This window comes from Pipistrellus kuhlii, unplaced genomic scaffold, assembly GCF_014108245.1.
Source record: "Pipistrellus kuhlii isolate mPipKuh1 unplaced genomic scaffold, mPipKuh1.p scaffold_m20_p_3, whole genome shotgun sequence".
Lineage (NCBI taxonomy): Eukaryota > Metazoa > Chordata > Mammalia > Chiroptera > Vespertilionidae > Pipistrellus > Pipistrellus kuhlii.
In genome coordinates this window covers 112,596,915-112,622,242 of record NW_023425529.1, presented here as the reverse complement: position 1 = coordinate 112,622,242, position 25,328 = coordinate 112,596,915, and the positions used below count along the sequence as shown (strand labels likewise).

Genomic DNA, 25,328 nt, shown 5'->3' with positions numbered 1-25,328 from the left:
GAAATAAAACTGAAGATTGCAAGACATGGAGGTGTATTTTTGTAGTCCAAACCACATTTCATTCTAGGTATGCATTCTAAACTAAGCCTTTCCTGAAAAGAATAATATCAATGACAACAAAATAACATTAAAAAGAATATAAAAATAAAGCTAATTTTTCTCTTGCGAGACAGAAGTTTCTAATCCATTCCTGGTCCTGCTGGTTAAAGAGAGAACACTTTGAATTACCATGTAACTTGTCTTATCTTTAAGTGTGAGAATTGATAAGTGCATTCATATAGAAAACTCTGACTTCTTAGATGGCCTCAAGGCCATTATGGTCTGTCCTCTATCACATCTCCAATGTCATCTCACTCCACTTCCTTCTCACTCAAAGGATGGCAACCACACAGCCCTCCTATTTCCAACACGCCAAGCCCTTGACCACATTAGAACCTTCACAGCTGCTATTTCTCTATCTGCACTGCTCTTTCCAAGCATTTCACATGGCCAATTCCTTCTGTAAAAGTCAGGTTCCAGTCTAGAAACAGAGTTCACACTGAATAGTGCACATGAAGAAACTTTAGAGGTGAGGCACCCAGAGAATAGCAACACCAATAAGCCATTACACACCAAGGGCTGAAGGAACAAGAGGAGGCAGTGGGATTATCTGAGCCTAAGGTAAGCTAGCCCCATGAGGAAGGAGTTTTCTGCTGGGGGTTATAGTTGTGAAGGATGCAGCTACTGCCACAGATGTGACACTGGATCATGGAGAGAGGATGAAGGGAAACCTTGACACCTGTATCCTTCTGCCCCTCAATCTAAGCCACTGTCTTACCTTGGCAGACCTCCACAGGAAGCCTGAGAACAGTAAGTAAAAGTCATGCAATTCTCAGGGACCCAGCATTCCTGGGAACCAGCAAGGTTCAGAAAGTCAGAGAATGATTGAGAGGGTGTGTGTGTGTGTGTGTGTGTGTGTGTGTGTGTGTGTGTATGTGTACGTACCTGTGTGCGATGTGGGAAATGACAATTACTCAGTACACTGTTCTTTCATTACCTGTCTAATTATCATCTCATCATAAAGGCCTTCCTTGACCATCCTATCGTCCTTTCTAGACTTTAAATTTTCTTTCATTCTCATCTGTAACTATTGTATTATCTGCTTATTTATTTTTTTTCAAATGCTCTTTCCTCATGATAGATGACAAAGCATCATTAAGGGAGGCACCCTCTGCTTTGCTCTGGGTAACTGGTGTCTGGTTTAGATCCCTGGCATGTACCATATACTGAGATATCTGTGGAAAGGAAGAAGGAAGGAAGGAAGGGGGGAGGGAAGAAAGTAAGGTAAAAGTTCTTTTTGTGTGTGTTTTTAAAAATAACTTTTTTAACTTAGTAAATGAATTCGGCAATGTGGCAGGATACAAAATTAACACCCAGAAAATCTATGACCTTTTTATACACCAATAGTGAATTTACAGAGAGATTAAAAAAGCAATCCCATTTACCATTGCACCAAAAATTAAGATAGCAAGGAATAAACTTAACTAAGGAGGCAAAAGACCTATACGTGGAAAACTATAGGACACTGAAAAAAGAGATATGGGAAGACATAAACAGATGGAAGAACATACCATGTTCATGCATTGGTAGAATCAACATCATTAAAATGTCCATACTACCCAAAGCAATCTATAGATTTAATGCACTCCCCCATTAAAATACCAATGGCATATTTCACAGACCTAAAATAAATGCTTCAAAAATTCATATGGAATAAAAAAAGACCCTGAATAGCTGCAGCAATCCTGAGAAAGAAAAACAAAGTAGGAGAGATCTCAATAACAAATAAAGCCAGTGTTCTCAAAACTGTCTGATACTGGGACAAGAACAGACATATAGACCAATGGAACAGAACAGAGAGCCCAGAATTAGACCCAAGCCATTATGCTCAACTAATATTTGACAAAGGAGGCAAGAGCATACAATGGAGTCAAGACAGTCTCTTCAATAAATGGTGTTGGGAAAATTGGACAGGTAGATAAAAAAAAAATGAAAATAGACTACCAACTTACACCATACACAAAAATAAACTCAAAATGGATAAAGGAATTAAATGTAAGATGGGAAACCATAAAAATCTTAGAGGAATACACAAGCAGCAAAATTTCAGACATACATTGTAGCAATATCTTCACTGATACAACTCCTAGGGCAATGGAAACTAAAGAGTAAATAAACAACTGGGACTACATCAAAATAAAAAGCTTCTCCACAACAAAAGAAACCATCAACAAAACAAGAAAGCCCACTGCATGGGAGAACATATTTGTTCATGTTATCACTGATAAGGGTTTAATCTCCAACATTTACAGGGAACTCATACAACTTAACAAAAGGAAGATAAACAACCCAACTGAAAAATGGGCAACAGACCTAAATAAGTACTTTTATAATTTATAAAATATAAAATAAATCTGTTTGTTGAAGTTCTCACTGCAATAATCTGTTCTTCTCCTAAGTTAATTGAGTATCCTTATAACCAGTGCTTTGAACTCTGCATCTAGTAGATGGCTTGTCTCCATTTTTAGTTCCTTTCCTAGTTTTGTTCTGCTCCTTCATTTGGAACATGTATCTTTGTCTCTTTCTTCCTGGTCTTGGTAGAGTGGCTTTATGTAGTAGGTGTCCTGTAGACCAAGCAGAGCAGTATCTCTGGTCACCTGAGCTGGGTGTATCAGCTATGTCCTTTGTATGGGTTGTATGTGCCTTCCTGTTGTAGTTGAGCCTTGATTACTGTTACATCAATGGGAGGGATTGATCCTTAGACTGACTGGCTTTGAGGACTGGCTATATGATAGTGGAGGAGCTGTTGCGCAAGGGCTAACCCTATAGGATAGGATTCACTTTGGCAAAGCTCTGGTGTCTGCTGAGTCTGCCCTTTGGGTGTGTCCTTAGTGGAGGTGGTTGGGTGGTGTCCTGTCGTGATCAGAAGTTGGGCCTCAGGTATCTTGTTTCTGGGATCTTGGGAGGTGCTCTGATGCAGGTCAAGGTCAGCCTCTGTTTGTGCCACTTAGTATGAGCTACAAAGTGAGCTACAAAGGAGGTGCCTGTGAGAGGCTAAGCTGTGAACTATGGCTGTCCACCACTTGTGCCAGGCTGGGGCTGCTTAGAAAGAGATACTGGGCATGCTAAGCCTGGATGTTTCTTGTTGAGATTTGTGAACCTTTGAGAGATTTTGGAACAATCCCTACCCATTCTAAGACAGGATGTTTGTGTATGGAAAAGCTACTGGAAGTGGCTTGGGTGAGCCCACAAGTAGGGTGGGACCAGGTGTTCGGGAATCACCGGGGTGAAGCGAATGGTGTTAGCCAGGTTGATAAAGATTTGATGGCCCCTTGTGCCAGCTGGAAGCAGGAAGGGCTCGACAAAAGTACAATGACTTCTTCCAATACTTCTGTCTGGGAGAAAGTTGCCCCTCCAGCTCTTATTGCAAAGCAAGACAATTCAGCCTCGGATGCTTTTCAAGCTTCTGCCTAACATATGAACTCAGAACAAGTGAGTCTGTGTGTGGGCCCTTTAAGAGGAAGGTCTGGGATTCCTGCAGCCCTCCTTCTCACACAAACAGAATTCCCTCAGTCACAGCCCCCTCTGGTTTCACAGTCAGAAGTTATTAGGATTTCTCCTGGCCCTGAAGGTCTGAGCTGGGGAGCTTATGTGGGGCTGAAACCCTTTGCTCCTCAAGAGGGACCTCTGCAGCCCAGACATCCCTCCTGATTTTTGTTTTTCCCACTTGGGAGTGAGACAAGGCTGTCCTGCGTCTCTGCCCCTCCTGCCAATCTTGACCTGGCTTCTTTTGTATATCCTTAGTTATAGGACTTCTGTTCAGCTAGACTTCAGGTGGTTTTGGGTTATGGTTTTTCTGTAGCTCTAATTTTTTAAAAAAAATATATTTTATTGATTTTGTACAGAGAGGAAGGGAGAGAGATAGAGAGTTAGAAACATCAATGAGAGAGAGTCATCGATCAGCTGCCTCTTGCACACCCCCTACTGGGGATATGCCCGCAACCTAGGTACATGCCCTTGACCGGAATCGAACCCGGGACCTTTCAGTCCCCAAGCCGACGCTCTATCCATTGAGCCAAACCGGTTTCGGCTGTAGCTCTAATTTTGATGTGCTCATGGGAGGAGGTGAGTACAGTGTTTGCTATTCCACCATCTTGACCAGAAGTCAGGAAAGTTCTCTTTAAAAAGATAAAGGTATATGTGTATGTGTGTGTATGCACATGTGTATTTTCTTTCTTTCTTTCTTTCTTTCTTTCTTTCTTTCTTTCTTTCTTTCTTTCTTTCTTTCTTTCTTTCTTTCTTTCTTTCTTTCTTTTTTTTAGAGCCTAGTGGTTAGTTTATTACAAAGTTCAAGCTGAGAGCTGTGAATGTACTACATCCATTTAAAATAAATAAATAATTTATATGAACTACAAATCTGGCATAGATATAAGATGTGAAAATCAAAATCAATGACTTGAACCTGTATGTTTCATTTGCTCATAAACTTGCACACACTAATATTCTGCAAAAAAAGGCAACTGCAGCAAAAGAGAAACTGCCTTTTTGCAAATCAGACTAAAAGCATCCCTCCAAAGAGGATGAATAAACATGCATATATGTATAAAGTGTTACTGTTCAACACAAATGTTATTTTTAGGAAAAAAATTAACTGCATAGGTTAAAAAACAAACAAACATACAATGTGCAATATCTTATGCCATCAAAGCACCAAAATAAAAAAAGAAACACCAAAAATCATTGTTTTTATGACAATTAACATACACAAATAAGAAATACTGATCAAAACTCAGGAGTAAATACCTGGACCGAAACAATGTCCATTGCTTGGGGAATTTTTTTTTAAATTTAAATGTCTCTTCTTATCTCTGAGGAAGCTGGCATAGGTGGCAGTGGCTCTGTCTGAGCAGGCCCCCTCTGAGCAGTCTCCTTCTGAGCAGGCTTGCTGCTTTTTCTATGTGACTTATTTTTCAGAGTTTTATTTGTACTTTTTTCCCCCACACAGTATTTCGCTTTTTATTCTCCTCCATTTTGTTCTCAGACGTTGGTATGTCCTGACTATTTTGGGGTTTGCTTTCTGTTTTTTTTTTTTTTTCTTTCTTTCTTTTTTTGTCACAGGTTCCTCATCATTAATAGAATCTTGCAAGTAATGCGCTTCAGCTTCCATATTCCTTTCTTGATTTTATAGCTTTGTTTTTGTTGTTGTTGTTTTGTTTTGTTTTCTGAATTGGCTCCTGAATGCACATCCATCTCTCTAGTTTCCATTGCTGATTTCTGAGTTCTGGTAGTCATCTGGATTAAAGCATTATTATAAGGCTTTTTCTCTTTTGAAGCATTATCCTTTTTTTCCCACTTTTAGAGACTTCTCATTTTTCTTTCCAGCTACATCCCCTTTATTTTTTTCTGCACTGTTTCTGTTTTTGTTGTTGTTGTTGTTGTTTTTTCCTATTGGCATTATTATCAGGCAAGTCAGCTTCTTGCTTTTTGTTTAATTAGGACAAGAGGGATTCTTAGATTTGAAATGATATTGCAGATTACACTTCTTGGAAGCTGCATAACTGCATACAGGACAATTGAATTGCTGTGGATTAACATGAAGCTCCAGATGTTTTTTGAAGTTATGTTTATCTGCTGTTTTATAGTCACAGTGCGGGCAGTTAAGAGATGTAGGCCCGTTGTGAACCCATCCTGCATGGCGAGTTACTTCATGTTGATTGAAGGCCACATAACTGCCCTGACGGCATTTCAATGCCTTCTCACCCATCTAACTCACGCTCTAGCAAATATTTCCAGGATGTATCCATACCCCACTGAATGAGTATGCTTATGTCTAGTTAGATGAGTCTTCTGAGAACTTGAGTAAGGGCAAAGTACACATTTATCTGGGCATTCTATTTACTGTATAAGTTTGAACATACTGAACATAATGTGTGTGTTTTTCTGTCTGAAAAATAGTGGCATTTTCCACACATGTACACTTTCCTTGGAAAATGGTTTCTTACACGTTTTCTCCAGTGATATTCGCTACTGTGGTATACGTGTAAATGATGCACTTGTAGACTCGCTCATTATCACCAGCTCTAATGTGGCATTTCAAGTGAGCTGTATAGTGATCCTGTCAATTGGTATTGTGGTCACAGTGGCCACAGCCATCAGAGTGAATGGGGCCTTTGGAGAAATCTCCCTCTTTAGCTGTGGAAGAGCCAGATTCCCTGGCCTTTGCTTGCTTCTCTGCAGTTTCTTCCACCAAAACCTTGTTGGTACTATGAACTCTGATGTGATGAACAAATGTTCTTCAGATTCTACTTCTTATTGGCATGGCTTACAGTGAAAGGGTTTGGTATTCAAGGTGTAGTTGTTTGTGGAGAAAGCTCTTTATTTGAGCTGTAAATTTCTGGGGCAGCTGATACCTCAAATACAGGCTATAGTTCTGCAACACTGAGTTCCAAACTTTCCAGTTCCATGTTTTCCAGTCCATTGGGTTTGCCTTTTATTTCAGGAGACTCCTCAAGTACTTCTCCATCACTATTTGAAGAGTTGTTATCCCCAACAGGCATCAACTCTGCCCTCTGCCTTTCTTCACCAAGTAGGTAAAGCAGCAGCCATTTGCTTCCCCAGTTAAGGCCACATGTGCCAACATGATGAGCTGAGGAGCAGCCAGTGTAGCTTTGGAGAGGTCATGCAAGTCATATATGTTGCCACTTCCATTGCACAGCCCTCCCTCCTCCTCCAGAAGTCTGCTCCAGAACCTGGGTGGCTGTAACTGTATTCGCCTTCCTTGGCCAGGAGGGGCTGGGGACCTGGCATCGCTGCTCCATCTCCCACTAATTTTCTTTGTTGTGGGAGTTTCAGAGGAAGGTGGGAAAGTTGGATGCTGTGGCCTTCAATGCCTGCAAAGGGCCAGGGATGGGGCTGCAGAGTGCTCAGGCTGCAGGCTCTCACCCTGCTATTCTGGCTGCCATTACTGAGGTCTGGGACTCTGAGCATATGTGTACTTTCAAAATATTTACTTGTCTCACTAAAAACAAGACAGAATAGTTAGAAAAATCAAAAACAGAAAATAAATATAACAACTGAGTTGGAGAGCAATGATAAAATAAAAAACAAAATTATTGATTGTTTACTCAGTACCAGGCATTTTGTACATTATTCCACTTAATCCCTGAGATAGTCTTACAAGACAGAGCATATTAACATTATTTTTTATGTGAGCAGCACAATTTTCAGAGATAGTAAGTGGCTTATTAATATTGCCCAGATCCTGAGGTGTGTTAAACCCATTTGACATGGCTTAGAAGCTTGAGTTCCTTCATTAGCCTTTGGGAATTCTGTGGAACACAGTAAGGATATGACGCTCTTTTTCCCTTCTTAGAAGACTCAGCATCATGTGTTTCTGGTTTTTATCTTAAAACTAGATAGAGGTCTGGCGCATGAAATTCATGCATGGGTATAGTCCCTAGGCCTGGCCTGTGATCAGGGCCATCTTCCCCAGCTGGCCCAACACCCTGCCACCACTCACCCCTGGTTCCCATTTGCCATTGGGCAGTTAGAGCCTGCCAGCTGGCAGGCAAGACAAGAGGTGGTCAGTGCACCTCATAGCGACTGGTTGAGCAGTCATTCTGGTTGTTCCACCATTTGGTCAATTTACATATTACTCTTTTATATAGATAGATTATATAGATATAGATATAGATATAGATATAGATATAGATATAGATATAGATATAATATTTATCAATCTGTCTATCTAAAAGTGGCTTTTGTGAAAGGTAATTTAGCAAAATGCTTTGTTTAAGGAAGGAAAGAAATCCCAATTATGCTATAAAGATGTATATCCTTGAGAACACAAGTAGGCCAGGTAATAGATTGGATGTTAATTGAGGCAGATGCCTTTGAGAATAATTTTTAATCTATGAATAATAAAATTAAGTGAGAACTCTTTCTCCTCCTCAAGCATCACTCACCTGTCATTCTCTTGCAGTTGTGAGAGGAGCAAAAACTCTACAAATAGAATCTCTTTGCTTTGTCCAAAAATGGTCCTTCAGACCAACTAACTATTCAAACATGCCATATAGTAAATAATGTACAAAATAATTACCTCATTCCATTGTCATTAAATTTTTACAGCATACATCAAATATCCATAGCACAGTGGCTAAGATGTGAATATAGATGTAGTGTGAAAGCAAAATGAAAAAATGAACATTTAATATGTAAATATGTGTTATATATAATTATATAAATACCATATATATAATGGCTTAAAGTAATAGCTAGCATAAGTAGCATACTGATTTGAATACAGAGGAGAGGAATATGTTGGAGCATTACAGTTTCTCTGTTATCTTTTTCATTCCATTCTAAATCATCCCCCACTATGCTAAATTCATTAGTAGTGTGTTTATTCTACTGTTTCTCCTCTTTTAAAATGTTAGAATAGCCTTTTCTAAAAATTTACTTTGTGTTTTAAGCATAAATTAACTTATTTCATTTTTCCTTGTTAAAAAGTTGAGAGTAAATGTTAGACTATTGCCTTGCACTGAAAACTCATAAAGTATAAGAACCAAGATTTAGGAAAGTTATACTGATTTGCTTCATTAACTAATACTAATGAGCTAATTTGAGTTTGAAAAATTTCTGCCTTTACTTACTTAAGGCAACTAACTTTTTAAACTATTTCAAATTATAATTTTTAGGTAATAAGTTACTTATCTATATCTAAGTAACTAATATTTGAAATATGATCGTCTCAATAGGAAGTCTTGTGCCCTATCAGACAATGCATTTCAGCTCTATCCTTTGTTATTTATCATGGAATTTGTTTTAGTTCTCCAGAATGATATAAATAACAAATCTTAAGAATAGATTTGGCTTCTAGTATAGTTGTAGTAGATTGTATTTTCCAAAGCTTTAAGTATATTGGGCAACTGTATCTCCCTTCCTTGAATTCCGGTAGAACCTTGTGACAGTTCTGATTAATAAACCAATATTGCAAAAGTGATGCTATTTGGATTGCAAGTATAGATCATAATAGCAATACAGCTTTTGCTTTGCTCAATACAGCAGTCACTTTGCTGCGTGGAGAGACTACATGAAGAAGACAGCCAAGAACCAGCATCAATTACTTGATATACGAGTAGACAAGTCTTTAGCTGATTTCACCAGCCATTGAGCTGTCCTGGCCCTACCCCAAGTTGGGTAGAAATGGGCTATCTTCATTGAACTTTGGCTAGTTTTTAGATTCTTGAACAAAATAAATATTAGGATTGTTATAAGCTAAGTTTTATTGTAGTTATTTGAACAGCTATAGTAACTCTTTCGATAATATTAACCATTAGTTAGCTTCTTAAAATAAATTAGATAAAAGCCAAATCACTTTTCTTACAAACACAAAGATAACCAAGTATTTAACATTTTATGCTTTCCCACCTGCCATTAGCATTCTTAAGCAAATAGGAATTACTGTTTGGGATTAGCCTTATAATATTATACGGGTCAGGATTGTTTTCTAACAGTGATAAGAAGATAATTTTGAAGAAAGTGTAAAATATTTTTCAAACCACTTTCAAACATTTGGACTAAAATATTTTCATTTCTCTGCAATTTTTATTTTTATTTTTAAGACTTAATTATTTTAAGAGATGTTGATTCACAAAATTGAGAGGAAGGTACAGAGGATACCCATATATCCTCTGCTCCAATGAATGAAAAGCCTCTCCATTATCAATATCCTCCAATAGAGTGATCATGTGGCCTGCAGGACCTGGCTGAAACCAGTTCTCCAACATCCCCTGAGGGGTCCTGGATTGTGAGAGGGCTCAGGCCAGACTGAGGAACTCAACCAATGCATGATCGGGCCAGAGAGGGACCACGGGAGGGCTCCAGGGTATGTCTGTCCCATTTCACTCAGTCCCCATCTGCCAGATCCCAGCAGCAAGCTAATCTACCAGTGGGAGCATCTGCTCCCTGGTGGTCAGTGCACATCATGGCGAGCAGTTGAGCAACCTTAGCATATCATTAGCATATTAGGCTTTGATTGTTGGGTTGTTCTGCGGTTCAGTCTATTTGCATATTATTCTTTTATTATATAGGACTTTAAAAATTCTTTGCATATTTTGGATAAAAGTCTTTTATCAGAATTTTTTTTTTTTGCAAATGTTTCTCACAGGCTGTCCCTGTCTTCTTATTAACTTGTTATTGTCGTTCACAGAACAGAAGTTGGGGTGGTGGACACACTAAACAGTGTACAGATGATGTGTTGTAGAATTGTGCAACTGAAATCTGTATAATTTTGTTAATCAGTGTCACCCCAACAAATTCAATACAAAAGAAAACTATAAAATAAAAATAATTAATTTTAATGACATCTAGTTTATCCATTAATTTTTGCATGAATCATACATATTTAAAAAGTCATCACCATATCCAAGAATATATAAGTTTTCTCCTATGTTAACTTTTAGGAGTTTTATATTTTACATTTAGGTTTGTGATCCATTTTAAGTTAGTTTTTATGACGGGCCTATACCTTGAATACTTTTTTTTTTTGTATGTGGACATCCAGTTATTACAGCATATTTGTTGAAAAGCCTGTTCTGACTTCACTGTATTGCCTTTTCTCTTTTGTCAACAATGTATTTCTGTGGGTCTATTTGTGGGCTCTTTCTTCTATTCCACTGATCTATTTGTCTATGTTTTGCCAATATAACTGTAGCTTTGAAGTCAGGTGGTCAGTTTTCCAACTTTATTCTTCTCCTTCAGTGTTGTTTTGTCTACTCTGGATCTTTTATCTTTTCATATAAATGTTTGAATTAATTTGTCCATATTCAAAATAACTTGCTAGGATTTTTATTGAGATTGCATTTACTCTATAGGTCAAGCTGGGAAGGACTGACATCTTGGCAATATTGAGCTTTCTTATCCATAAACATGGAATATCTATTTATATAGTTCTGCTTTGATTTTATTCATTAAAATATGGTAGTTTTTTCTATCTAGATCTGGTACATATTTTTTAGATTTATACCCAAGTATTTTAATTTTTTGGTGTTAATATAAATGGTATTGTGTTTTATTTCAAATTCCACTATTATTGCTGGTCTATAAAAAATTACATTTGTATTTTAACCATGTATCCTATAAATATTACTATAATAATTTTTTAGTGTTTTTGAAATAGTACTCCCTAAATCAGTGTGATGCGTGGGGAAATTTTGAGGTTAATAGATCCAGATTCAGATGTTGATGCTATCACTTAGACATATAATATTTTAGTTGTTCAATACTGATAGTTGTTAATATTTCTTCTATATTAAATACATATCTTAGATTTAGAACACTTTGTAATAATGATATTTGGAATTAGAAATACCAACTTTTTTGAATCAAATGTTATTCTAGGAGTACTTATTATGCTAAAGTCATCCTTAGTAATTAATTAGCTTATTAATGCTTTTACATGTTTCCAGGCTAATAAACCTGGACTTGCCCTTGTACTTGAACAACAAACATTTTATAGGTGAGTTGGGCATTACTGATATCTTGACAATATTGAACCTTATCCATAAACATGGAATATATAATAGTAATACCATTTGTAGTGAGTGTCCACCAAGTTAGAATTAAATCCTACCTAGAATATATAATATCTGGATAATCTATAATATCCTTTTTAGATATTTATCTACAAAAACATCTGAAGGAATTGGAGCTTTATGAAATCAATGTATGAGATAATTATTAAAAAGAAAATTTAGCTATTAAATTTATGTTTAATGTATTATGGCCTATAATTAACTTAAATAATTTATATGATGAAACAGAATATAATATTGTTCTGATACTAATTTTCAATTTCCATTGCTGCAAGTTAGAATCATTAATGTATTTAATGATTTTTCTCTTCTCTGGTTTAGATTTGTCTTCTTGAGTCAACCATGTTCTGGCAACCTTTGTCTGCTTAATGTACTGCAATTTTTTCAAGGTGATGATACAAAAAACTTTTTTAATGCCATTTTTGAATAAGAATTTTTCTTCAATATTACAACATGCCCAACAAGTGCTAGTCACCAGTCACTTATCAATCAGCTCAAGAATGTCACAGCCCTGCTCTCCATGCTGACCAATCCTGTATCATTAGTCTTCTGCCCTCTCTGTGTCCTATCTAAGCTGTGATGAAGTGATGAGGGTGCTTACCTCTTTTCCAGGATGAAAAATACTTGTATGATTAAGATTTCAAAGTGAAAATAGGTACCTTTTTTAGCAGAAACAAGACTGTTGTTATGCCTCCTGGTTAATTCTATTAAGGGTCCTCCTCAGCTGCTCAGTTTATTTACATCCACTGTAACATGACTGGCATTTTAAGATTTTGTGTGTCCTGGAAAACATCCCTTAAGATGATTATTGAAACATAATTCTAGGGAGAGGTAAGTTGGCCAGCACTTTCCCTTGGAAATTCTTACTTATGGATCTACAGCTCTGGGAGATTCTGTAGTAAAGACACTTAGCTTAACCTGAAATGTTCCCGACTTAATTTGAGCTAGACATTTATTTATTTTGTTTTTGCAAGATATGCATTAACCTTTTCAGGGACTTATCACCAAAGAGAAACATTGGGAATGCTGATATAAGGTTTTAAGGTAAAAAGCACTCCCATTAAAACTCTCATCTAAAAGCACAACATTTCTGAAGTGCATTCAGAGACAACCACCTAATTTTACTGAAAAAGAAGCTAATTTTTTAAGTAGTTAAGTAAAAGACAGGTTGTTTCATGTTGCTGAATGCTGAAAGAAGTGCTGATGTGACCTCATGTTTGTAAGAAACAGAAATCTCATTTGTTCAAAAAGGAAAATGCAATCTCTGTGTGTGCATGTTGTGTATGTGTGGGATTGTGCATGTTATGGGTGCATAGATTTGAGCTGGAACTCAACAAAGATTCTGAAAAGATGTGGATAGTTGAATTCAATGTGTATTCTGGCTGAGTTTACAAGATTGACCCCCCAGATCTGTTTTCACAGTCTCTAATATCACTGAAGTCATCACATTTTGTGGTCTGAGAAATAGAAGGTCTACTGGTTTAAGTACAAGTCCAGAAACACAGAACCTCTTGGTACTAATCCAGTACTCATAGTTCTTAAGAAACTTTAAGGATAAAACTCCTCTCAGTAATTTGGATGTCAATCAGAGAAATTAAGACAGTGGCTTCATTCTATTTCATTTTCCTTTGTTACCTGAGACTATGGTGCCACAATGAATCCTGCATTCTTACTTAGGCAGCCCCAGTTGTTGGCTACAGTCTTCCTGAATATCCATGACAAAGATTCTCTTTGTAAAAATTAACTGCCAAAGGACATGTGATTTTAAAGGGTTTTCCATGTTAGTCAGCAAACAACCAAAGTGCCCAACTTCCTGTTGCAGCTTATTAACAGGCTAAAATCTTGTTAAGTTGGAAATTTTCTCCATGTGGTTCTCTAGAGCTTCTGCTGATGAAACTTTAGCAATCCAATTGTCTTTTATGACTTTAAGAGATCTTTATCACAGCTTCATTGCTTTCATAGCCAAAAGCTCTTCAGAGTGAAGCTATTTTACCCAAACACAAGTCTGATGAATATGCTTACATACCTATTATATAGAAATTTTAGCAGGGAGAATAATGTTTTCATTATTTCTAAACTGATTTGAATGATTCATAGAAATTGAAGACTGAAGATTTCTATCTTACTTGTTTGTCTTCAAGAGGTGATATGCACAGTTATAAATGTGAGGATTTGTTTTAGAATCCAACTGAACCTCATAAAAAATCAGGTTGAATCCTGATTTAGTTTGACACTTGTGACCAGTTCTCTAATGTGGAGAAATGGAGTGTATTGTTAGGTGGTCTAGGATATCCTTATGTTAAAGCAATTGAGAATATAAGATCTGACAGCAATGTTTCAAAGAAAAGATTCTGTGTTTTGATTAGGATGCTAACAAAGCCTGTATAATATGTTAATTCTAAACTGGATCAGAGGCTCCTAGGCAAGCTATTAGCTACTGAGCCCTGCTGCCTGGGTACTGCCTTCCATTTCCACTCACTATTCTTGTTTAACAGTCTCTTCCTTCTCTTCATTTTTAAAAATATATTTTTATTGATCTCAGAAAGAATAGGAGAGGGAGAGAGATAGAAACATCAATGATGAGAGAGAATCATTGATCAACTGTCTCCTGCATGCCCCCCAGTGGGGATCGAGCCCACAACCCGGGCATGTGCCCTTGACCAGGACCCTTCATTCCACTGAGCCAAAGCTGCTAAGGCTCTCCCTTCTCTTCTATTCAAATTGACCTACGGATTCATATAGAATTGACCCTTGAACAACAATGGCTTAAGCTGCGTAAGTCCACTTATGCACAGATTTTTTTCAATAAATACTTTTACTGTTTTTAATATGCAATGGGAATCAGCAGATGTGCAGGGCCAATTGTATGTATTAATTTACACCATTTTACATAGGGGACTTGTGCACCACAGATTTTGATATCTGCTGGGATTCCCAAAGCTGGTGAATGCCCCTAAGCCCTGTGTGATTCCAGGGTCAACTGTAACTAGGTTTAGAATGTGTTAGAAGTGCTTGATGGTATGTGGAAACAGTCACGCTGAGGAAATTGATTTGTTCAAAGTCACATGGTTATTAGGTAGCAGAGCTAAAATAAAATCTATTAATTCTCAATTTAGCAACTTTACAACTCTGCCATCCTTCCTTCCTGTGCTGATGAAACCCAGGAAAGTGAGGGATAAAGGAGGGAGTGAGGAAGTTATGTAAGATTGCTGTGTAGTTTGAAAAACATGTTGACAATACAGAATTGCAGGAACTATGCATAGACTATAAACACAAACACATTAGGATGATTATAGAATATTAACTTGCATACATTAAATAGACATTCAAATTAAGTATAATAGTTCATGTTTTCTTATCCATAAAACTATAATTGAAAGAACTCTGAAAATAAAAATAATTTTTCCAATTTTTAGGAAAATCATTTGATAACACCTAACTCATATTTAAAAGGCCAGTTATAGAAATAATTTCCATTTTAGTGTGAATATTAAAACTTTTTCCATTTTAATATTAACATGTTTGGTTTTGAAGGTCTTTCATAAGCACCTTATTACTTTTTAAAAATTTTAAAAATTCTAATTTTATCCCAAAGGTTTTGAATAAAAGACTATGGGCCTATCTTTTATCTTGTATTTGGGTAAAATTTATACATTTTATAAATTAATTGTTTTTAATAAAAATTACACATGCTTATTATAAATAGTTAAGCAATAGAGAAAAATGAAAGAAGAAAGTTAAAAGTTAATCCAATTTCTACCACCCAGAAATAATTTCCATTTACATCAGGTGAATATGATCTGTACCATTTCTCTATACATTTACACTGATAGCAAGATTATTAGGCATAATTTTCTAAAATAAAATCATACTATATAGTACAAAAATATTTTATCATAAGAGCTATTAGTTTATACAATATTTCTCCAAGTTTAAAGAAAGATAATGAAAACATTATGATATTATAGTCTCGGTAAGAATATATATTTTTAGTTATATATTTCAAGTTTAGGCCTATCAACTGACTTTCTACTATAAATATGAGAAAATTGATCCTCTCGTACTCATCCTACCTACCTTTCTTTCAAATTCTTGATTTATACATATATATTCCGTTCATTTCTCATAACTCTCTCAGTTTTACAACATTTAATTAATGAATTATATGTTGACTGCCAGGGCTTTTGTTATAGGTCTTCATATCTGATTTTTTATTTTTAATATTGATTTATTCTTAGTTGAATAGATAAATGTCAAGCATTTGTTTTAAGTGAGGCTCCTGATATATGTTTTCTCTCATGTTTGAAAATGTCTGTACATACTTTCAAAGACAACTTGGCTGGGTATAATATTCTTGGGTCTAACTTCAAAAATTTGTAACAAAATTTTGTACTCATATTTTGGTATTAAATATAATAGAGAAGTATAAAAACAATGTAATTTTAAAGTTGTTTTTAATAATTTGAGTTTCCCACAGGGATTCCTGTGGGATCCTTTTTTGTCCTTGAATTGCATTAACTTTTCAAAGGTTCAAGACTTTATTTTGAGAATATTTTGCAATACTATATGGAACTTATGTGTCATTTGTTCTGTTATTTTTTAGAGACATCAAATAGACAGACAATGTTTAAATTCCTTTATCTTCAATATATGCAATCTTATTTCTAACAACTTTTCTTAATTTTTATATTATTTTGTGATTTTCTTTTGTTTTCAAACCACATGGTTGTTTTTATGCACATTTATTCTAATAGTTGTTTCTTATGTGGTTTTCGGGCCTAAAGCCATTTTTGTTTTTCTCTTCTATTTCTCCCATCCAAGTACTTACCAAGCCCAACCCTGCTTAGCTTCTGAGATCAGACGAGATCGGGCGCGTTCAGGGTGGTATGGCCGTAGACTCTCTTCTATTTCTTTCCTGAGTCCTGCCAGCTTACTTTTCATCTTCTGTTTATCATTCCTTCCTTGGTTCTGACAACTTTTCCTTGAGCTGTCTTTTAAGAAAAAATCCTGATGTTTTAAATTTCTTTTAAACAGATGATCTATTCCAAATTCACACACTCTTTACCTTGACAAACTTCAGGCCATTCCCAGGCAACCATCCATCCTTGCTGCACAGTCTCTCACCTTTAAACTTTACCAGACTAGTTTAGCAGTTGTACTCCATGAGCTGCTGAGAGTGAAAGGCTAGTTGTCTCAATGATCACCTTAAGTACACATCACTTTGCTTGATGAGATGAGAGAAGCAGGCCCTCTCTTCCACCATGGCAGAGTGAGGGTAAGAATGTAAATATGAGAGAGAAATGCCATAGATGTCCACTACCTTTTTCTAGAAGCATTCTTCTTCTCACTTTAATTTCAATCTATGTATTCCTCTGAGGTGAGTGTGGCTGAACAGAAGCAAATTCAATTTTCAGCCACATCCTTTGTAAATACTGAATTGGTCATCTGGCACCTCAATTTGGGAATATTGGGGGACTTGTTTGTTTGAGGTCTCTGCTAAAACTGAGTCATAAAATTTCCCATTTTGATAGTATGTTACATTTTACTTTAAGAAAAATCTCCATACATGGAGCCTGAAGAAGTGTCAACTCAGCTTCCTTCCTAATTTGGTGCAAATTTTATTCTATTTGGTAAATATTTATTTTGGTTTGTGGTTTGGTGTTGCATATTTTTTTTTCCCTCTCAAAAAATGGTAGTTTAACTTTTTAAAAATTCTTTTTGTTGTTTTTAATGGTTATTAAGGCAACAGAGAATATAAAATATGCCATTGTTTTTTATCCAGAAGCCTATATTTCATGGTGGTTTTATTGCATGTATCCCCTGAGGTATCTCAATGGAAGAAAGTCCTATTGTTACATTAAAATATTATTAATGATGCTGTTTTGGAAATGAAATTCTTCTTGTGTCATCAAGTATTAAGTAAAACATCACGGATGGTTTACTTAATACTAAGACCTGGTATCTCATATGTCCTATTCTCTATGTGGCTTCTATTGGCAGTAAAGAGGGAGAAACAGATTCATTTATTAAATAAAAGCAGAATGATTTGGTGTATAACTTTTTACTCAAATTATTTCTTAAAATTATTTAAAGAACTATTAACATAATCTATTAAAGTGTGCTCTTTGTTAAACCCATAATCTCTATTTTTACCTAGGGCCCATGCAACATATATTTTACCTCCAACTTATTCTCCATTAGGATTTAGTAGTTCAAATATTGTATGGCTGGATTAGGTATATGTCCAAAACCGAATTCCAGATATTGGCTCTAAACCTCATTCTTTCAGTTGCATAAACCTATAATTTTGGTGTATTTTTTATTTCTCTAATTATACTCATTGATCCGTCAGCAATTTCTGTTGGCTCCATCTTCATGAGTACATTAGTTTCCTAGAGCTGCCGTAACAATGTACCACCCCGTGGGTGGTATAAAACAACAGCAATTTATTTTCTTACAATTCTTGAGGCCAGAAGTCTGAAATCAAAATGTTGGCAGGGCCATGTTCTCTAAAGGCTCTAGAAAGAACCTGGCCTTCTTTCTCACACCTTCTGGTGATTGCCAGCAATTCTTGGTGTTCTCAGCTTATAGATGCATCTTTCTGCTGCCTCCATCTTCACATGGCCTGTCCCCGAATGTCCGTCTCCACATGGTCTCTGCCTTCTCATAAGGCAACAATCATTGGTTTTATATCCACCTCGGTCCACTATGACTTTATTTTAACTTCATCTACCACATCTACAAAAACCTTATTTATGAATGAAGTCTTATTCTGAGAGTCCAGGGGGAAGCAGGAATTTTTAGGGGATTACTCATCCAGTACAATGAGATTTCTAGGATTTAAATTCTTCCCAGTGCCACAATCCTGGAAAAGCCTCCTATCTAAGCTCTAAGCTTGTCTCTGTGACTCCCAACCCCAACTTTAATATATTCTCAATGCAGCAGTCAGTACAACACAAAGGATACTTCAGATGATTTTATTTCTTTGTTCTAACCCTCTAGGGCTCTAGGCTTTTTAAAAGATGCCTCGTATATACACAGCTGTGCATGATTTGACCTCTGGCTACCTCTCTAACTTCACCCCTTTCTAGTTTACCCTTCATTCAGTCCAGTCCTGCCACACCAAGCTCCTTGCTGCTCCTCAAACATGCCAGGTGTGCTCTTGACTCATAGCCCTTGCATTCTGTTTGCTGTGCCTTGAATGCAAATAAGTACTTATTTAACTTATTCATTATCTCTCTATCTCACTGACATGTAAACTCCAGTAAGGAAGGGATTATTATTTATTTGCTCACTATTGTATCACTAATGTCTAAGAGAGTGTCTGGTACATAGTAGGTGTTGAATGGGTATGTCCAGAATGAATGAATGAATCCACAAGTCAAATTCCCTTACTTGCTCCAAATTGTTAACTGAAGTGACACTATCTCAGCCACTATCCAGAATCATGGCTGTGTCCTGACATTACCAGTCATTTTCTCTACTTTATTTTTCTTTGTAATAGCATCTAGTATTTAATATATACTCAATATATATTATAATATATTCTGTACTAGTAGCCTGATGCATGAAAATTCGTGCAAGAGTAGGTTTTCCTTCCCTTGGTTGCCAGCATCAGCTTTCCTCTGGCACTGGAGACCTGGGCTTCCCCACTCTGGCCTGGCTTGGTCAGGAAGGATGTCCGGAAGACCTCTGGTCTAATTAGCATATTACCTTTTCATTATTATAGATGGCTGGATTAGGTAAATAGATGGTTTAATCAAAACTTTCCATTAGATAAAACCTCCTTATATCTTATTATTTAGATATATATATAGTACTTATTTCACTTTTTCATTACCTGTCTACCTCACTGACATGTAAACTCCATTAGGGGAGGGATTATTGTCTATTTGCTAATTGTTGTATCACTAATGTCTAAAAGAGTGTCTGGTACATAGTAGGTGCTGAGTGGGTATGTACAGAATGAATGAATGACCATGTTCCATATATAAATCACATCAGTCATATTTTTGGCAACAGAAGAATGTTTTAAATTATGCCTTCATCACATTTCATGAAGCGAGAAATAGATACTGGTTTAATTTTAAGATCCCTTCAAAACTGCCACTGAGCTGCCAGGCTTCCTCATAGTTACTCGCTCCCATTCTCTTAACATGAAGATTCCCTTTCAGATTCTGTGGGGGACATGGAAGTAGATTAAGAGGCCCATAGTAGTAAAGGGCCTTTTATTTGAAAAGAGGGAAAGTGAATAGAATGAAGGCCTTCTTTCTTTCCTCTGTGATAACCAATTGCTTTTTAATAAGTGATTTCCATTCACAGGGCAGTTAACTTGGATTTGTCCTCACACTAAATACAGTCATTCCTAGAATATGTTTTATTTTTAGGTATTGAGAGAACCTATGACAGCAGTAGACACAGCTTGACATTCTTTGATTAGTATGGAGACAAAGGTTGCTGGTAGTTACACATCACTTACTTTTGGATACTTCAAGGGCAGGGTGAAGGAGGGCAAAACAAGATCAATTAGATAAGCAGAGGTAAATTGGCTATTTAATCAAGTACCTAAGCCATGAAGCACACAGTTCTCTTAAGAAACGCCATTACCCTTAATAGAGTTCTTTAGAACATCTTTAATTTTTCTAATGAAGACAGAAAGCCCCATTTTTGATAAGCGCTTTTCTTTGCTTGTCTGACCACAGATTATCTATTCAATTCAATCACCTAGAGGGTTGATGCTCTTCTCCTTTGTTTCTCATAGATTTATATCCAAAGGATATCTCTCCAAATTATTTAATCAGATTTTTCTGGCTCTGGCCAAAATAAGTGCTTAAACATCCACACTTAATACATTTCCCTATGATATTCACTTATCTAAAATTACCCCTTAACTGGTAGGATATATAAACAAAAATACTATTAGACAAAATGTTAAATGGACTCAAACCATTTAGAATGTTTTCATGCCAACTCCTGAATTTGCTTCATCTCCAGTGAGCAGTCTAAAAAGATAGAATTGAATGTTTACTACAACTAGTCTGAAAAAGTGAAGGAAAAAAAAAAGGTTGAAGAGGTGACAAATAAGGTAAAGAAAAAATGTTTCTGTCTTTAGTGTCGTAAAGTGCACAAAATCCTATGATTTTTTATTTGGTTCATGAATTTCTCAGTTTTTATTGAAGGAAATTAGACCAATGCATTTGGAAATAATGGTTCTATGCATTTTACACAAGTTGGCTAAAATAGTGTTGAATATATTAATTAAAATCACAATTTATTTAAAGCTGGGTTTATGAGATATAATTTACATAGAAGAAATATTACTCTTTAGGGTGTACAGCTTTACAAATGTTGGCATATGTAAATATCATATAACCACCACACAATAAGTACATAGAGCATTCTATCACTCTCCAAAATGCCTTGTCTCTATGGAGTCAACACCCTTCCTCTATCCTAGTCCCTGGCAGCCACTGATCCTTTTCTTCTCCCTATGGTTGTACCTTTTCCAAAAATGTTGTAAAATTGGAATCATACATTAGGGAGCCTTTTAAGTCTGGCTTCTTTCACTTAGCATCATACAGTTAAAGTTTATCCTTTTAGTCTTGAAGAGTATTTTATTCTATGTAAATAACAAGTTTGGTTGTTCATTCACCAAATGGTTATGGACATTTGGTTTGTTTGCAGATATTATGCATTAAACCAATATAAAAAATGTGCACAAGTTTTTTGGCATACGTATATTTTTTGCTTTTTATTTTTCTTAACTTAGGAGTGGGATTGATGACTTATATGGTAATTGCCTGTTTAACTGTATAGGAAACTGCCAAACTGTTTTCTAAAGGGCCTGCACCTTTTGCATTCCTATCAGCAATAGACAAGCATTCTGTTGCTCTGGTACTAACAATTGGTATTATCATTAAAACTTTTTTTTAGCCACTTAATTGGTATGTAGTGATATATTATTATAGTTTTACTTGAATTTTCCTTTTGACTAATGATTCTGAGCATATTTCCATGTGACCATGTACAATCTGTGTATTATATTATATAAAGTGAGTGTTTAAATATTTTGTCCATCTTTATTGAACAATGAGTGTTCATTATATATTCCAGATACCAGTTTTATATTCCATATCCTTTTGCAGAGGAAATATTGATTTTTACCCAAAATTTGGTTCAAGATATGGAAATTTATAATGGCACACATACACCAAGAGGATAAGAAAGGGTTCATTACTCACATAATGAAGCTTTCTGGGGACAGCAGGGCAGACAGGCCCAAAAGCTGATTAGAGAGCATAGAAATGAGACTGGCTTGGAATTTATGTGTAAAATAGTGGGCTGAGTGAGGGTTCTCATTCCCATGGACCAGGGCTTGCATGGTTTGATATCCCACCAGTGCTAAAGGAAGTAGACCTGGGCTTTCTGATCGGCTTACACAAAGTAGATAGAAGTCAGGGGAGCACCATGGTGCTTAAAAGCTGTTAGCTGTCAGGTCCCAAAAATGGAGTCCAACTAAAGCACAAGACCATTGTCATATATGAAAATCACATTCTTAATATCAAAAGGAACGACTCAATAACATTTCATGTAAATGTATCTAGCACATAGATTATACCTGAATCTTAAATGTACTTCAACTTTTTTTAAAAGATTATCATGGAAGAATTTATTATTTAGGTATTCTCTTGGGGAAATGTCCATTCTAAATGAAACAGGTTCATGTCTTAGGAAAAAAGGGCTATGAATATAGGAAATAAAAACATGGATAACTATGAGAACTGCAAAATCTATTTTCCCTATTGTGAAAACAGAACTCTATCCCCCTCACTGACCACTCAGTGGAATCACAGCACAGATCAGTGTTTTGATAAAATGATTGTCGCAGGTCCTGCATTTTAGTAAAGATCTGAGGTCTGACTGGCTGAATGGCTGGCTGTAATGCAGTAGGTCACATTCCTGCAGGATGATTATAATTTAATTGCAAAAGTATTATGCAGAAATTCATCACCTGTTAAAAATGAGCTGAACACCTATTGTGTGCCAGGCACTTGCTAGGTTCTGCAAAGTTAAATAAAATACAGTTGTAGCTGTCAAGCTATCTAATGTTTATTGAAAATGAAATACTTGAATCACATCATTGTTGAAATTGCTTGAGGTTGATTTTGAAAGGCATATAAATAAAAGAGTAGACTGGCAAATCATCCTTACAACTTCAATCCAAACTGAACAATTTTTATAGGTAAATGCAATGGAATAGTTTTGGACTCCATTCTCTGAAATATGCAAGCCGACATGGCATTTGGGAATCTCATTTTCAATAGACATCACTAACCAATCTAATGAAGCATGTTCCATATACTGATGAAATTCAATCTTTGAAACAGACAAAATGTGTTTTTACATCTCACTACATTGCTATATTATAAAAGTAATATTCTTGCCAAATGTTTTCTCATATTGGGTCTAAATTTCTCTCTTTTCCTAGGTGATGTGAAGGTAGCCATTTTATGATCAACACACAGGGAAAACATAGGAAAGAAGATGAAGAGAGGGAAGTAGTGGCTAATTATTTATTCATTTGTAGTCATGGTTGGATCAAGGCTCACAGGTGCCCCAAGCAAATTAATCATTAGAAACACCAAGCATGCTAATAACATGGAGTCCTTCCAATTTTGTTTAACCTTTTAAAATATTTAACTTTAGAAAGGAGGAGTAGAGAAGTAGGACTACTATGAATGTAATTAGCTTCTCTCTGCTTTACATCAATGGTTTTCAAAGTGTGGTCCCAGGTCAGCAGCATCAGCCTCACCTGAGAACTTGTAAGTACTTCCAATTTCCGGGCCTCACTCCAGACCTGCTGAGTTGGAAACTCTGTGATGCCCAGCAATGTGTTTTTAATATGCCTTCTAAGAGACTTCTGATACATGCTGAAGTTTGGGAATGGCTACTTTGAAGAGATTGAGCTCTGCCATAAACTCATATTCTCATTCAGAAAACCAGACTTATAATTTACCTATCTACACATATTAGACGATGTAGCAGACAACTATTGCTACTCAAGCATGTGCTTTGTGGGGCCAACTTTAACCCCTACCCTTGCTTCTCTTCAGACTACACCATTCTATCTGAACACATACTGGTAATTATCATTGAGAGGAGTTTTGTTAAATACAAAAATATTAATTAATATAATTTGTTAAATACAGAAACATCCTATTTTGTTACATTTCAGTGACATTTTAAGATCCTTGATGTATTGGTATCTTTATTTTATTTTGTTTAAAGTATTACAAATAGTAGTACATATGTCTCCTTTTTTTCCCCCACTGACCTTCCCCTGGCTTCCCCTACCCCCTGGAATACCATATGCCCTCACACCCAGTGTTTTTCGTCCATTGGTTATGCTTATATACATGCATACAAGTCCTTTGGTTGATCTCTTACCGCCCCCAACCCTTCACAGCCTTCCTGCTGTAGTTTGATAGTCCGTTCTATGCTTCTTTGCCTCTGATTCTATTTTTGTTTATGAGTTTATAATGTTCTTTATATTCCACAAATGAGTGAGATCATGTGGTATTTTTCTTTCACTGATTGGCTTTTTTCTCTTAGCATAATGCTCTCCAGTTCCATCATGCTGTTGCAAATGGTAAGAATTCCTTCGTTTTACAGCAGTGTAGTATTCCATTGTGTATCTGTATCTCAATTTTCTAATCTACTCATTTGCTGATGGGCATTTAGGCTATTTCCAAATCTTAGCAATTTGAATTGTGCTGGTATGAACATAGGTGTGCATATACAGTATCTTTTCTGATTGGTGTTTCTGTTTTCTTGGGATATAGTCCTAGAAGTGATATTACTGGGTCAAAGGCAGTTCTATTTTTAATTTTTTGAGGAAACGTCATACTGTTTTCCACAGTGGCTGCGCCAGTTCCCACCAGCAATGAAGGAGGGTTCCTTTTTCTCCCCATCCTCTCCAGCACCTGTTGTTTGTTGATTTGTTGATGATAGCCATTCTGACAGGTGTGAGATGGTACCTCATGTTGTTTTGATTTGCAACTCTTGAATGATTAGTGCCTTTGAGCATGTTTTCATATGTCTCTTCAGTTTCTGTATGTCCTCTTTCAAAAAGTGTTTACTTAGGTCCTTTGACCATTTTTTGATTGGATTGTTTATCTTCCTTTTGTTAAGTTCCCTGTAAATGTTGGAGATTAAACCCTTATCAGAGATAACATTTGCAAATATGTTCTCATATGCAGTGGGCTTTCTTGTTGTTTTGTTGATGGTTTCTTTTGCTGTGCAGAAGCTTTTTATTTTGATATAGTCCCATTTGTTTATTTTCTCCTTAGTTTCCATTGCCTTAGGAGCTGTATTGGTAAATATATTGCTACAACAAATGTCTGCTATTTGGTGCCTATGACTCCTTTTTATGATTTTTCTTTCTTATGTTTAAGTTCTTTATCTATTTTGAGTTTATTTTTGTGTATCTAGTTGGTGGTCTAGTTTAATTTTTTTTGCAAGTATCTGTCCAATTTTCCCAACACCATTTATTGAAGAGACTCTCTTGACTCCATTGTATGTTCTTGCCTCCTTTGTCAAATATTAATTGAGCATATTGGCTTGTGTTGATTTCTGGGTTCTCTGTTCTGTTCCACTGGTCTATATGTTTGTTCTTGTGCAAGTACTAGGCAGTTT

General features: G+C 36.1%; 1 pseudogene; it reads right to left on the bottom strand.

Annotated features, from left to right (window-relative positions):
- Positions 1–4,364: 4,364 nt before the first annotated feature.
- Positions 4,365–23,562, bottom strand: LOC118729627 (annotated as a pseudogene).
- Positions 23,563–25,328: the final 1,766 nt, after the last annotated feature.